This window comes from Triticum dicoccoides, chromosome 7B, assembly GCF_002162155.2.
Source record: "Triticum dicoccoides isolate Atlit2015 ecotype Zavitan chromosome 7B, WEW_v2.0, whole genome shotgun sequence".
Lineage (NCBI taxonomy): Eukaryota > Viridiplantae > Streptophyta > Magnoliopsida > Poales > Poaceae > Triticum > Triticum dicoccoides.
This window is the reverse complement of record NC_041393.1, coordinates 411603399-411617422: the sequence shown is the minus strand read 5'-3', so window position 1 is coordinate 411617422 and position 14024 is coordinate 411603399.

Sequence of the window (14024 nt, the reverse complement as noted above, 5' to 3'; positions counted from 1 at the left end):
AGGTGGCCTTCCCGGTCTTCTTCGCCTTCTCTACCTTGGTCGTGGAGTCCTTCGCCATGGCTTCAGGTGCCCTACGCTCAAGTGGAGAGGAGAAGCGGAGGAGTCGAGTGGGAGAGAAGGGGATCTGGAGGTCTAACCCCAGCCCCCAATCCTTTTTATGTCCCTAAAAAATCACGTGCCGGATCTCATGTCGTAGATCTGTGGATCGACGGCGCACGAAACGGAGCGACATGCAGAGGAATTGTGGCACATGGCTGATTTTGTGGGTGAAAATCGAGGCATCGTGCCCCCACTTTCTCCCCTAGCCCACGTCGTTACCACTTCCGCGCGCACACACACAAATTCAAATCCCAAGATTTCCAAAGCAAATCGATCCGATTGATTGCTTGCAGTCCCATTCCTAAGGGACGTCCGTCAGCCCGACTGACCACCCTCCGCGGGGACCTGTGCTCTCGGCCACACTAAACACCCGACTGAAGTATTCTTCAGGATTGCTATGAGACGAGCTTGACGCCCCTCCGTGGGTTGACTTGGCCCTTTCATTAGGCTCCAAGGCGCATGACTCTTAAATCTGGACTCGTAGAAGGCCCGCGCTAGCGTTCCCCTAGGATAAGGAGTGGCGTCTCTCTGGAGAATCAGACCACGCATCGGCATTGCCGCTCGAGTTATAATGGCATGCCCTCACTCGAGCCACAAGTCTATCTCTTCCGAGAGACAAATGAATGCCACCGGGTTTTTCTCGACGATCAGTGACACCCGGTCATCCAGGAAAACTTATAGCCCAAATCCATTGTGTTTTCATCTAAGGAGAAATGAACCACGAATTGGAAACGTATTCCGAGTGCTCCTGTAGCACTCAAACTTAACCGAAGGCTCGGTCCGTGTGTCCTACTAAACCTCAACCGATTCAGGGGCTAATGACAAGGTCACCTACTATAGGTAGGGTCAAGGACCTGTCATACAAGGTCCACCTAGGGCCCCACACCATCATTGGTAGGTCTCAAGATCGTATGCGCATTCATATGCAAGCACCGGGAAGTCCACTCAGACACCTTGACGTCACTCGTCGACCAATCTTCAGTCGGCACGACCACCACCACTCGGACAGGGGAGGTGGGGAAGGGGACGCATGAGCTGCAACGGTCGAGGAATCCTAAGTCATCCTTAATGTAGAGTCATGACTATCATTACCTGTAACTACTGTAGTTGTGGCGCTTTAGACCTGTAACTGCAGTAGTTATGAGCATTAAGTGCCCTGGCAACGTGGGAGCGATGGAGCTGCAATGCACTCTATATAAGCCGCACTCCTCCTCCTCAGCTAGGGTGAAGCAATCTCTGTAACCATATCCCTCAAGAAAAACCAAGCCTCAGGGCATGAGACGTAGGGCTATTACTTCCACTGAGAGGGTCCTGAACTCGTTAAACAACAAGTGTTACACATGTGCCATAGCTAGGCTCTACCCCTCTTTCATACCCCTAGTACTCATTGTCAGGATCGTAACCCCGACGGTCCCAACAGCCTTCGAATCTCTCCTTCCCCATCTCTGATCGGGCTGAGTCCGAGTCCCACCGGGACCAGAGTACCCGCTGTGGGAAGGGGAGGATAAGGGTCTCCGAGGCCCGACTCGCTGCCGACATGGTGGCGGCTGATGCGGCAGCACGGGCGGCCGTAGAGGAGGAAGCCATATGTGCCCGCATTGTGAAGAAGTGACATCAGAGGAACACGCGCACTCTCACCCGACAGCAGAATCGGGCGGTCCATGCCATGACTGGATTGCCACTGAAGGAGGACAACTTCGGCGATGAGCAGATCCGGCTCAATCCCTACCGCGTTTTCGACCAGTACTTCCACGAGAAGGACGACAATGGCGCCGGGAAGGGCAAGGGCGGCCGGGGATGATCTTCTCCACCAAAGCCAAACATGCCAAATTTTAGTAGTCCGATGGCATGTTGTAAAATGTAGTAGCCGGACGATGTGTAATGCACCGTTCACGTAGTTGCATGAGTTTGTGTGGATTTGAGGTATGCTAATTAAGGTGTCCGGTTGTGAGAAGCTAAACTTGAGGCTTGTCCGATCAATGTCCACGGACGCGCCCCTACGCATCTGCGGACGTTTGAGGGGTCAGGTTTGCCATCGAGTCCCGGTTGCCATGGATAACTATTGTCAATTTTTTTAAAGAGGATTAGTACGACCAACTTCTGATCGCGAGACTAGCTAATTCCCCGTTTAAATATCTTGGAATTCCAATGCATTTTATAGACTGCTAAACACAAAATGGAAAGATACTTAGGACCGTTTCGAGAAAAAATGACATGTTGGATAGCAAAGCTCATGTCTTATGGGGCGGGCCTAGCTTTAACCAACACCATTCCCATGAGTCTCCTTATGTTCATGCCATCCTTCTTTGAAATACCCAAAGGGGTTAGGAAAATATTCGATTACTAGAGATCCATCTTTTTTGGCAGTTTGATGAACGTAAGAAAATATTGACTGACAAGCTAAGATGTACCGGTGGACCTTTAGATTAAACATATGTGTTTATTGAGCAAATGGCTCTATAATCTAGTTACCTAGGATGGTTTATGGAAAGAATTGTTGAGGAATAAGTACCTACCTACATTCTAAAACTCTCTCCGAGGTTTAGGCAAAACCATCCGACTCACCATTCTGGAACAAATGGCCTTTGTCGCAAAGTGACTTTTGTGGTAGGCAATGATCTAACTACTAGGTTTGGGAAGATACATGGTTGAGGAACACATCACTATCCACGCAATATCTGAGACTCTATCATATCGTGGAGCGGGGAGATGTCTCTATTGCCTTTGTATGGATCAGGTGTCGTTGAATGTTGCCTTTCAAAGTCTGCTGCTTGGTGACAAAGGGACAATCTGGTTAAATCTTGTTAAAAGGTTAATATGGTCAACCTTTCATATGAATTAGACATATTACGTTGGAAGTTAACCACCTCCGATGTTTTCACAATCAAATCCATGTACTCAAACCTTACCGATGATTGGCAACCTTTCAGCCACAAATATATTTGGAAATTGAAAGTCTGGTGAAGATTAAAATATTCACGTGGTAGATTTAAATGTTTTTGGTAGGGTCCCTATCGAACATGCTCGATAATGTAAGTGTTTCTAATATGGTGTGCATCGTAAACGTTACGCCATATAAGAGCGCGTGCGATAGTTTTTTTTTACCACACACGCGTACGATGGATGAAGCGTTTAGGACACTTGATATATCACAAATGCATACCTGGCCTGTCACATGTGGGATAGGTTGGGGCATCTCATACGATTTTCTTTCATGAAGAATTTGCATGCTTTTGCCCTATCACCGACAGTTAACACGTATCGTGTGACGGTGTCATGCACCGGGGGTGGCTCACCCAAAGGAGCCCGGCCCAGAACTGACACGAGGTATTGCAAACTGCCAGGCTCGGGGCAAGGGATAAACCCTAAGGAGGGCGCCTGAGGCATTCTTACCCTCCAAGACAAGGGTGGCAACGACATAGATCGCATGTACATCTCTGTAAACCCTAAGCCTCCACCATCTATATAAGGGGAGTCTACGGGGCTCTCATAGACCATCTAATTTGCCAGATAGAAACTCTCAATAGCAATCACATAAACCATTGTAACCCCTCGCACGAGGTATTTCTTCATCATGAATAACCAAAATAAGTAGGATGTAGGGTATTACTCATGGGAGGCCCGAACCTGGGTAAACCCCTTGTGTGACCTCCGATCTAAGACTTTAAGCTACGTGGACCCCTACCGAGGGATATGATGGTATTTTCCACCGTCATCGTGTGTGATGGATCACCCCTTTCGCCCATCCAAGCAAGGTGACGATTCGACACTGTGTCAATGAAAGGGGGTTTAAACCATTTGCATAAGGCAACTCTAGACTAGTGTATCCTCCCTTTTTTTCTCATGGTGTACAAGGGAACCATTGAGGAGTTGGGCAAATATAGAAGACACCGACTCTAGAGAGGTGGAGACTTGACAAAGGATAACCTCTTAGCCGTGTGGGACCTAGTCTACAAGCCTAATGCAAATAGAGGACTTAGCATAATCAATATTAAAGTGCAAAATTGACGCCTCATATAAAAAAAATCTAGGTGTTCGTCATCCATAAAGATCTCCCATGGGTTCGGATGATTTAGGAAGTGTATTATCACTCAAGATTTCCACCTGATGAATTCACAAGCTGTTCTGGTGGAGAGATTGTTCTAAACTTTTGCCCTCGTCTGAAGCTCTTGCAAACTGCCAGCTCCAAAATGGGGAATCCATTTTGTTTAAGAAGTATAACTGGTACTTTCAAGATCTCATGTTGCAACTTCTGCATATCATTTCCTTATAAAAGATGAGAACTCCTCCGTTAGCTCTATTGTGCAACTTGTGCAATTCACCTTCCATTACAAGTGGAAGCCTTTCTAGAGTTTCAGCCCCTTGTGAGTTTGGTCCGCGATTCTGAGCTATCCAACTCCTAGGATGTTTGGTCATATTCTTGGAGCTCTTCCAATTCTCAGCCTCAAATGCATGTTTGCACATCATGGGTTAGGGTGACAGCCTTTAAATGGCATTAGAAGTCATGTTATGAAAAGAAGCATAAGGTCATTTTTTGCTCCTCTTACGTGAAAAGGTCCAATGCAAGAGTTATCCTTCAGAAGAAAATTTTCTTTACCTGGCTACTCATGTGTCCTACTCCTATGTGATGCTCCAACAACTGAATCTAGAAACAACTTATTCTTGGTTGTGCATCACACAATGAAGAGACCAGAGCGTTCCCCATTTCAAAGAAAAGAGACAACTTATTCCTAAACTTCCCCCTTTGCCCACCTTTGGTCGAGATACGATCTGCACATGGTTTTGGAGGGCAACAGATATCTATGGTTGATCTGTTACAACCTATGAGAATCAACTCAACAAGCCCTACTTTATGGAGATCATCATCCTATTTCAAGTGATATGGTCTATTTGGACAATGAGAAACGACTACATTTTTAACGGAGTTCAACCGAGTCTTCATAATTGCAGGAAGAAATTCATAGAGAACTTGCTAGGGCGATATATAGAGCAAAAGGGGGGGGGGGGCTCAAATTATGGATGGTCACTTTTTTCTTTTCCTCTGTAAAGTATGCTTCTTCACAAAATTTATAAAAATGCAAAGTAGGAACGCTTACTGGTTTTGGTAAAGAAGAAAATTGATCAAGTATAAATTAAAGATGAATTAAGCTATCTAAGCATCCACTACCACCACCGGAAGCAGTTTGACGGGTGGGGCCGGGGCCACTGGTCATTGAAACAACCCTGGGGTAAATCATTCAACCCCTGTAAAGTGGGACAAATCATCCAATCCCCTGCTCTACATGTCTCGCGGTGAGATACAGCTGAGGGTAGCCTTGTTCCGTGAAGAGTTGCAGTACGTGTTGCTCTGCATACTCGTTACTCCAGCCTGCCATAATCGAAGAACCATACATACACATACAAAACCACTGGCAAGAGTACCTAAAAAAGAAACCATTGGCAACAGCTGGGTCGTCGATCCACATGTCATCGCCAAACATGGACAATCCATCTCGACCGATTCATCTAAGTGCATATTGACGTCCGCTTTTCGCAATTAGCTGTGCAGATTGCTATTCTTTTCTAAAAAAATTGACTGTGTGCATCGAAATGATGCATATGCCAGGGTAATCCTCCTTTTCTATTATTTTTTTGTGTACAGATTGATATTCATTTTGAGCCAAAGATCGATGCGCGTAAAAAGTTAAACTGTTGGAGAAGGTCGACAGTGTGTTTTAGAAGATAATGGGATAAACTGATCGCCAATAGTGATTGTTAATTACCTGCATTATTAATTTGCTTGTACGACTGCGTGTACAGCTGTACTGCCTGCCATTGTTAATTAACTTTGAATAACTGGTAGTACATTGTTTTCACCTTAGCTTGATGAGACTCATTCACGTGGAGGTCATCATATCTATCGTACCTGCAGTTTGGTCTATCTGAACCGTGCATACTGTGCACCATGCATAATGAATTAATGATAACGTGAGGTTCTGAAACGGAAAACAAAAAGTCTGGCTTGATCACATATTTCTCCATCCATAACTCCACCCAAGTCCAGTTCACATGATCACCATGATATGTCAGCATGAAAATGCATGCATATGTATGCATCCATGCACGGCTAAGAGCAACTCAAACGGTCGACCCAAACGGACTGCGATTTTGTCCGCCTTTTGTCCATTTGGGTCGGCCAGACGGACACGAACGTCCGCTTCCGCGTTTGAATTGGCGCGTGAGCCCAACGCTGGCACGACCCATTTTGACGGCGCATTTTTTTTTTTGAATGCATGCATATTTAACATAAAAAAATTAATTTAACATTAAAGCCAGCCACGAAGGCCAGCGGGATCATTTAATAAAAATAAAAACAAACTAAAAATTACGCGCCGGTGCGCTGCCCTAGGCATCATCGTCGTCCTCCTCGGAGTTCATAAGGTCGATGAGCGTCGGCGCCGGACCGGCCCAGCCGAACGTCGTGTTCTAAAGCGCGGTCATGTCGGGCGCGGGTTGTGCCGGCGGGGGCAGGGCCGCCGCGGCCTGGCGCGCCTCCTACTCGGCCTCGAGCTGCTCGGCCTCGGCGTCGCGCTCGAGCATCTCGAGGTACTCGTCGTCGCGGCGCTTCCCGGCCACCCGGATCTGGCGTCAGTGCTCGAGGTACGCCGCCTCTTGCTCCGGCGACGCCCCCAGCCAGACCGGCGGCGCCCTGACCACTCGCGCACTACTCCCGTCCAGGAGTAGCGCTCGATGGGCTCCGGCTCTGGCTGCTGCTCGGCTTTTGCGAGGCGGCGGGGAGGGGACGGCGGGGCCACGGGCAGCACCACGCAGTCGCCGGCCGTGGAGAGGGCCATAGCCTGCGCCATGGCCGCCTCGTACCGAGCCTCTTATTCTTCTGCCGCCTCCGCCCTGCGCCGCTCGTCCTCCTCGCTCTCTCGGTAGACGGCCGCAAGGGCCGCCTGGTCTTCCTCGCGGACGATAAGCGGCAGCGGCGGCAAGCTGTGGTCGACCTCGCGCACACCGCGCCGCCTCGCCTCCTCGTGCTCGAAGGCGAACCAGCGAGCCCAGTTGGGCGAGTCGGAGGCGTATGCCTGGTCGCGTCGCGGCTCCGGCGTCAGGAGCGCCCGTCCGCGACACACCTCCTCCGCGTGCGCCCTAGCCGATCGCGGTGCCGCTGGCACTGGGATCCTCTCCGGATCCAGATGTCAGTCGTGCGGCAGGGTGACGTCGGGGTACGGCAGAGGCACGCGGTGGCGCCAGTGCCACCCAGCCTGGTGCACGGGCACGTTCACCCACTGCCTCTGCCGGCAAGCCAGCGCAGGCGGAGGCGTGATGAACTCCACGAGGAAGGGAACGGCGGGGGCCTTGCCCTTCGACTTGTTGCTGCTGCCGGCGCCGAAGAAGAGCCCCATTTGGACGGCTGGGGTGGCTACGATTGGCTAGGGTTTGCTTGCCGGCGACGGGGGAGCGAGTGTGGCCTAGATGGGGACGGGACCTGGATGAGAACGGCCTCGCCACACGGTTGGCTTAAAAAAGGACGGCTGCCGTCGCTGACGCGTGGGCCCGGGTCATAAATTAAGCTGACCGGCGAGGTGGCGGGTAGTTGAGCGACCGCCAGGTGGGGCCACGGCGGACACCGAAAAGACGCGCGTGGCGTCCGTTCCGCGTCCGCGCCGACACATTTTGGGCGCAAATTTGGGCCGCAAACGCGTCGGCGCGGACGCGAAGCGGACGCGCTTTGGGTTTGGGTCGGCGCGTTGGGCCTCCTCTTTTGTTCGCGCCGACCCAAATGGACGGCGGCGGACGAAATGGGTCGCCCCGTTGGAGTTGCTCTAAATCGTTGAATTAATGCATCCAAGTATCATATGAACATACATAGGCAAGGAAAGGAGACATCAACTTCATTTTCCATGTTGCAACAACCAGATAAGCAGTAACTTAACTCATGATAATGATCAAATCTCTTTCCATCTTTTCATCTGAATTTTCTCTCCAAATACATCTACAAATTAACAGATGGACCGACAGGCTTGTCCAATATGCACTGCATTCATTTATTTTCTCAGTTAGTTGCCTTGGCAATTTTCAGCTGAGGAAGAAAAGAAGATCGGGATGAGAACCGTATGGATAGATGCATGATCGAGGCAACATGCCAACAACTAATATTCTTAGCTGCAAAGTCAAAACTTGGTGAGGTGATGAGCTCCTAAAATTTGCATGGCCATGCACGCAGCTCCTTTTGCTTCCTTCTAGATGCTGCCTCCTTGGCGGCTACATCTTTCACACATTTGGAATGTTACTACTAGCTAGCTAGCTAGCTAGTAGTTAGGCTTAACAATCACAACTTAAATTAATTACACATAGTTGATTAGTAGTATCAACTAGTAGCTAGCTAGCTATGGCCTCGGCATCCCTCATCCATGCATATGCGTTGGGGGGGTTGGTGCAGGAGTTATGGTATGATCCAAACCCTGCATCTTTGCTGGTCTACTGTATGGTACGGGTAGTACAGTCTCTTGTAACTGATTTGACTACAGTAGGTAGAATTCTTAATTAACATGTGCAGGTTTGCAGCTCTTTGCAACCAAAACAACAGTGCTTTGGTTGGACCATCACCCTAGCTAGTTAACTCCATTTGTCAATCATATCTACCTCTCTGAGTCTGACTGCTTTGCTTGCTTGCCGCCTTCTTCTCTGTTGTGGAGCAATTTTCTTCTTCTTTTTATCACTGTTCATGGATGAGCTAATTTTCTTCTCTTGTGAAGCAATCGTGCTGCAATAGCACAACGGTGCACCTGTGATACTGAAGATTTGCTTCATTTCATACAGAGTGCATGATTATATCCTGCCTAGCTACCGAGATTTGTGTCTTGACAATGATATATTATCAAGACAGTTCTTTCGCACCAAATTCATTACACTACTGTGTACTCCTATGAGAAAGTGTGTCCCTAGCTAGAATAGATCGACTCAATTGTGATGTTTCGCTAATGTCGAATTAATGGAGGTTGTACCAGCCTAAACAGGGTTTTGTGTGAAACACGGCGATCCCATTAATGCAAGCATGGCCTAGCCAGAGCGCCCTAAGTCAAGCGATTCTTAATTATAAAGGATTGGACCCAACGATACAGGTACAATGATTTCTCCCGCGCTTTCTCTCGTCTCTCTCACGAGGGACAGCAGTAGCCCCGCCTATCAGTTGTCGTCAATTTCTCTGGCTATGTTGGTGCCAGCGTTAATGGTTCTTCACTTACGTACCACTAGTACTACTTAGGTTGGTCCTGTCCAGGCGTATCTCTGTCTTGTTCTCCTTGAATAACCTTAGCTAACTTGCCATGTGTATTGTTCATGCATGTGACCGTTGCATGCCATGGTCGTCCTTAACTAATTATCCTTCACGGACGTATGTGCAAGGCCTGCATGCATGTTATGACAAGGCTAATTATTTTTTTAGAAAAGGAGGATGACCCCCGGCCTCTGCATGTATCTGAACGATGCATATGGTCACTTTATTAATTATTCTCACAAGACCTTACAAAGTGATACAACAGTAAGACTAAAGTCACCGTCTAAGCAACAGACTGTCGCTACACCTATCCAACTGATGAAGGGGCGCAGATAGTCTGGGCCTAATACCAAACACACATCGCAGCCAAACCTAACATTTAAGACCTGAGACCCCAACCTAGCCACTTGCCGGGTCTGGGGCGCACACTGGTCCGGCGTGCTCTTAGAGGCCGCCGCCGCCAACTGCCACCGCTCCATCTTCAGAACTGTACTGAAGCATCAACCTTGCTCGGTCTAGCTATCGTCGACGCCACCACGGCGCCCAACGGCACCTCCTCCCTGCGCGCAAACAGCTGATAACGTCGCGGCCGTCACTGATACACCTCAGCGCCATGCTGCCAAGTATCACCAACCGACACAGCTTGAAGTCCTTGGAAGATCTGTCGTGCGTAGCACCTGCCGACCAGGCATGACAAAGCGTAGCACGTGTCGGTCAGGCATGACTTGACATCTCCACCGAAGCTCCGTGCAAGACGAAGCCGCTCCACCTCCTGCCTCTAACTTCCAGCGCTGCTCCACAAACGATGCTCCCAAGAGAGAAACGACACCGCAGTGTTGCCATCGTCCGATCTGGAAAACCAGATCATAGGGTTTCCCCCGGAGCAGCACGAGTGGGTTGACAGTAGTTACAGAACGATGCCTTCATCAAGGTAACGGCGCAGAACGCTGCCATCGTCCGCCATCGGCTCGGTTTTCACTGGCAACTATGTCTCTCCGACTCGTAGCCGGGACTAGATTACAGATCTCGAGATCCGATCATCTAGTATCAGGTCGACCACCTCCGACGTAGGAGATGACCACCACCGCCATAATCCTCGTGATGCGATGCAGACCCGGAGTGCTTCAGCAAGCCGTCGCCGAATCCGATGAGATGCAGCGGCTTGAGGACGTAACGGCAGCCCGGGACGCGCCCCGGCCGCCGCTGCCGCCATCTCGTACTACTCCCGCCGGGTGCAGCCAAACCCCCCGTCGCACCCCGGCCGCCGCTGCCCGCCATCCTCGTCGGGAGGGAGATCCAAATCAGGCCGCCGCCGCCTCAAATCTCAGGACACCAGAGGAGGTCCGCCGCCGCCGCGCCACGGGGCCTTCGCCCAGCGACGTTGCCGGCGGCGGCGGAGGGAGTGGGGTGCACGGGGAGTCGAGGGAGATCGGGATGTGGCCGCCCGGTGCGGCCCGGCGGCGGCCGCACGGGGTCGGGAGGAGGAGTCGGGAGGCGGGTGGCTTTGTCAAGCTAATTGTCGGCACGGGGTCGGGAGGAGGAGTCGGGAGGAGGAGGAGGCGGGAGGCGGGATGACAAGGCTAATAAGAGTGTATAAAGTTAAATACTTTCAAGCTAAGAGCCCCTGAACTTGAAAATTTTATGGCCCTTAGAACGATTAAATAAATTTAATGTTCCCTAAAAAAATACATTTAATGTTATTTTAGGGCTCATCTATTCAAACAAAATGAATTAGATATAGAATAGAACTGCATTCAAAATTGAATGTCAACACATCCATAAAACTGGGACTAGATGAATAGGCGCGGTGTCGAATAGCTGTGTGCTTGTCTAGGAAGAGGAGCGACCTCTGAAAATTGATCCACTAGGGAGAGGAACGTAAACAATCTACGACCGATGATATTCGTGTATTTTACTGATGGCAAAATGTTTCAACTTCCGTTACGGATGACAAAAAGAAAGACAATGCATGCACATGGCATAGGGTCCTAGCACAACACAACCACGAAACACGACGCGTTTGCTAGGCGTGGTGTGGCGAGGCGGACGCCAGAGGAGTGGCCATGTATTTGTCCTCTCCTCAAGCTCTTAGTGGTGTGTGAAGGAGCACACCTTATATGTTGGTCTAACACTCCCTTCATAACCGGGGTGGGACTAAACTCTTCAGACTTTGCTTGCCATGCTTGGATGGGCCATGTGTGCCTTTGGAATTTATGTAGGAATTATTATAAATGAGCCTGGTCAAATAATTTCAATAGGTATATGGTTGTGTGCATCCTCAATGTTTCGACAGTTATCTAAATATTATATGATTGCAGAGGTCGGATGTAATTAGTATCATCTTAACATTACCTAAAATGTAGGTATATATATGGGGTAGTGATGAATGCTTATCTCTGGTGGTGGGACCTTTCACCTTTATGTTAGCTTGCACAAGAGCATCTACAACCGGAAGTAGCTATGCAACCCCCAATACGCCCATAGACGGGTTCGGACAAGTCCACAGACAGTGAACGGGCAGCACACCAAAAACGCCGTCACAATCACGAACCTCAAATCAAATCCATACTAGCCATGCAGATAAAACCTACGTACTACGCACAACACCTCTGTCGGATAAAACCAGCTCTTGCGGTTGCGTAGGCTCTGCCTCCTCCTCCCCCTCCGCCTCCGCGTCCCGTTAGGTGAACAGCACCTCTGTCGCCATCTATTCTTGCCGGATGAACCGCTTGTTGGCCTCGACGTAGGCCTCATCCTGGATGGACTCCATGATGGCGGTTTGCTCCGCCATTTCCATCGCTTGGGCGGTCTCGTACTTCGCCTGCATGTCCGCCATGGAGAAGCCCACATCTGGCTTCGCCTCTCCTCCTCTTCCGCCTCCGGCTCCGCCGCCTCCTCCTTATCCTCCCCGCCTTGCTCCTGATCATCCCCCCCCCTCCCCTTCCGGCTCAAGCGAATCCAAAGGAAGGCCCGCAACGACACGAGTAGTTTGCCTCGTCTGATCTCCTCCAGCAGCTGCATACATTGCTCTGGAGTGAGCATGGCGTAGGTGATGATCCGGCGCCTCAGCATGGTGCAGCGGGCGGATTGGAAGGGACGACGAAGGAAAGAAGAAAGGGGAAATGGGGCAGATAGGGTTCGCCTGTCGCCGTCTGTCTTAAATAGCCGGCCTCGTCCCTTGGGCGGCACGCCGGAGTAGCGCCATGCGGCGTGGAGTGGAGAAGGCGCCCATCGGTCCATCGGCCCCTTCGTTTACCCATGTGGGCCCTATCCGTCAGTCCAACATGGCGGGCACGTATGGGCGTCCCCGTATCCATCACATATATGGGCCGGGTATGGGGAGTGTCGTTTAGTCCGGATGTTTGGGCCGGCTATAGGTAGGCTGGTTGGGTGGCCAAAAATCGTCCACGCACTGACCGGGCAGCCCGTCCAGGCATTTGGGGCGTGTATGGGGGTCCAGTTGCAGATGCTCTAAGTAGTAGTAAATTTCTGTACTCTTTGCTTTAGTTGGTTCAGTATTACCATCATTTCTCTAAGAAGTTCCTACTTACATTGGCTAGCTAGGGCAATACAATTCTTTAGGGTGGACAAGGAGTCTATGCCTTGCGTGCAACTTTGCGGCATGTGCTAACTGTTAGAGGGTACTTTGTGGCATGTGATAAATGTTAAGCGTGATTGTAGTGCTGCATACTGGGGCACCTACTAGTGTTTACAGTTGCTATCCTTTGCTTTCTCTAGCAAGTTTGTTTGGTGAATGTACGACTAGGTTCCCTAAAAAAATGCACGATTAGAGATGGAAAGAGAAAACGGTTTTCTAAAGTTGGCATCATCCTCATTTGAATGAAATTGAAGATGGAGAAGACCAGCTTTTCACTTTTTCTGAAGGGTCATAATTGGAGAAGACCAACTGTTCATAATGTATTGAATTTGGTGGTCTGTTTGGGTTGGCGTCGGTGGGTTTTTCTCTCTTCTTTTTCTTCTGAATTTGTTAATTGGTTCTCGGCTTTGTTTCCCTTATAAACCGGCCAACTATGTATTTGCATTTTCCTCTCTTAGTGAAAAATCGGAGCTCCTGCCTTGCTCGTCAACATATAATAATAATAATAATAATAATAATAATAATAATAATAATAATAATATATTGAAGCCCCTTTGATCAGGATTCCATCATAGTCCTAGTTGAACAATGCCCAAAAGTTGTACTAGTTCAAACCTTTGGAATTGTGAAGTCGAATATAAGCTCGTGAAAGATGAAACCAACATGATTATTGTGTTGTTCAAGATTCACAATAAAGTTGATTTTTCTAGAAGATGTAAAAATGATAGAGAAGGCTCATGGCGCACATAGTTCTGTGATGTAGCATGACACATGCAAATGCGATGATGGGAGCTGGACAGAGAGCACTATATAACTATGGCCCCGTTAATTAAAACATGCATAACGCGATTACTAAATCTCAGTTGACTGAGACTTAACGAAGTTTCAGCCGACGCTATATTCGTGAGATCTTACGTGGAGATACATGCAAAATTGCATTTTTATTATTTCTTTCTTCTTCTTATATGTTGAGTCACTTGACTAAGACTTGGTTAAGTCTCAGTCGAATGAGATCTAGCCATACCCTATGCATAACTATCCTAAGAGCCAATAACATTATTA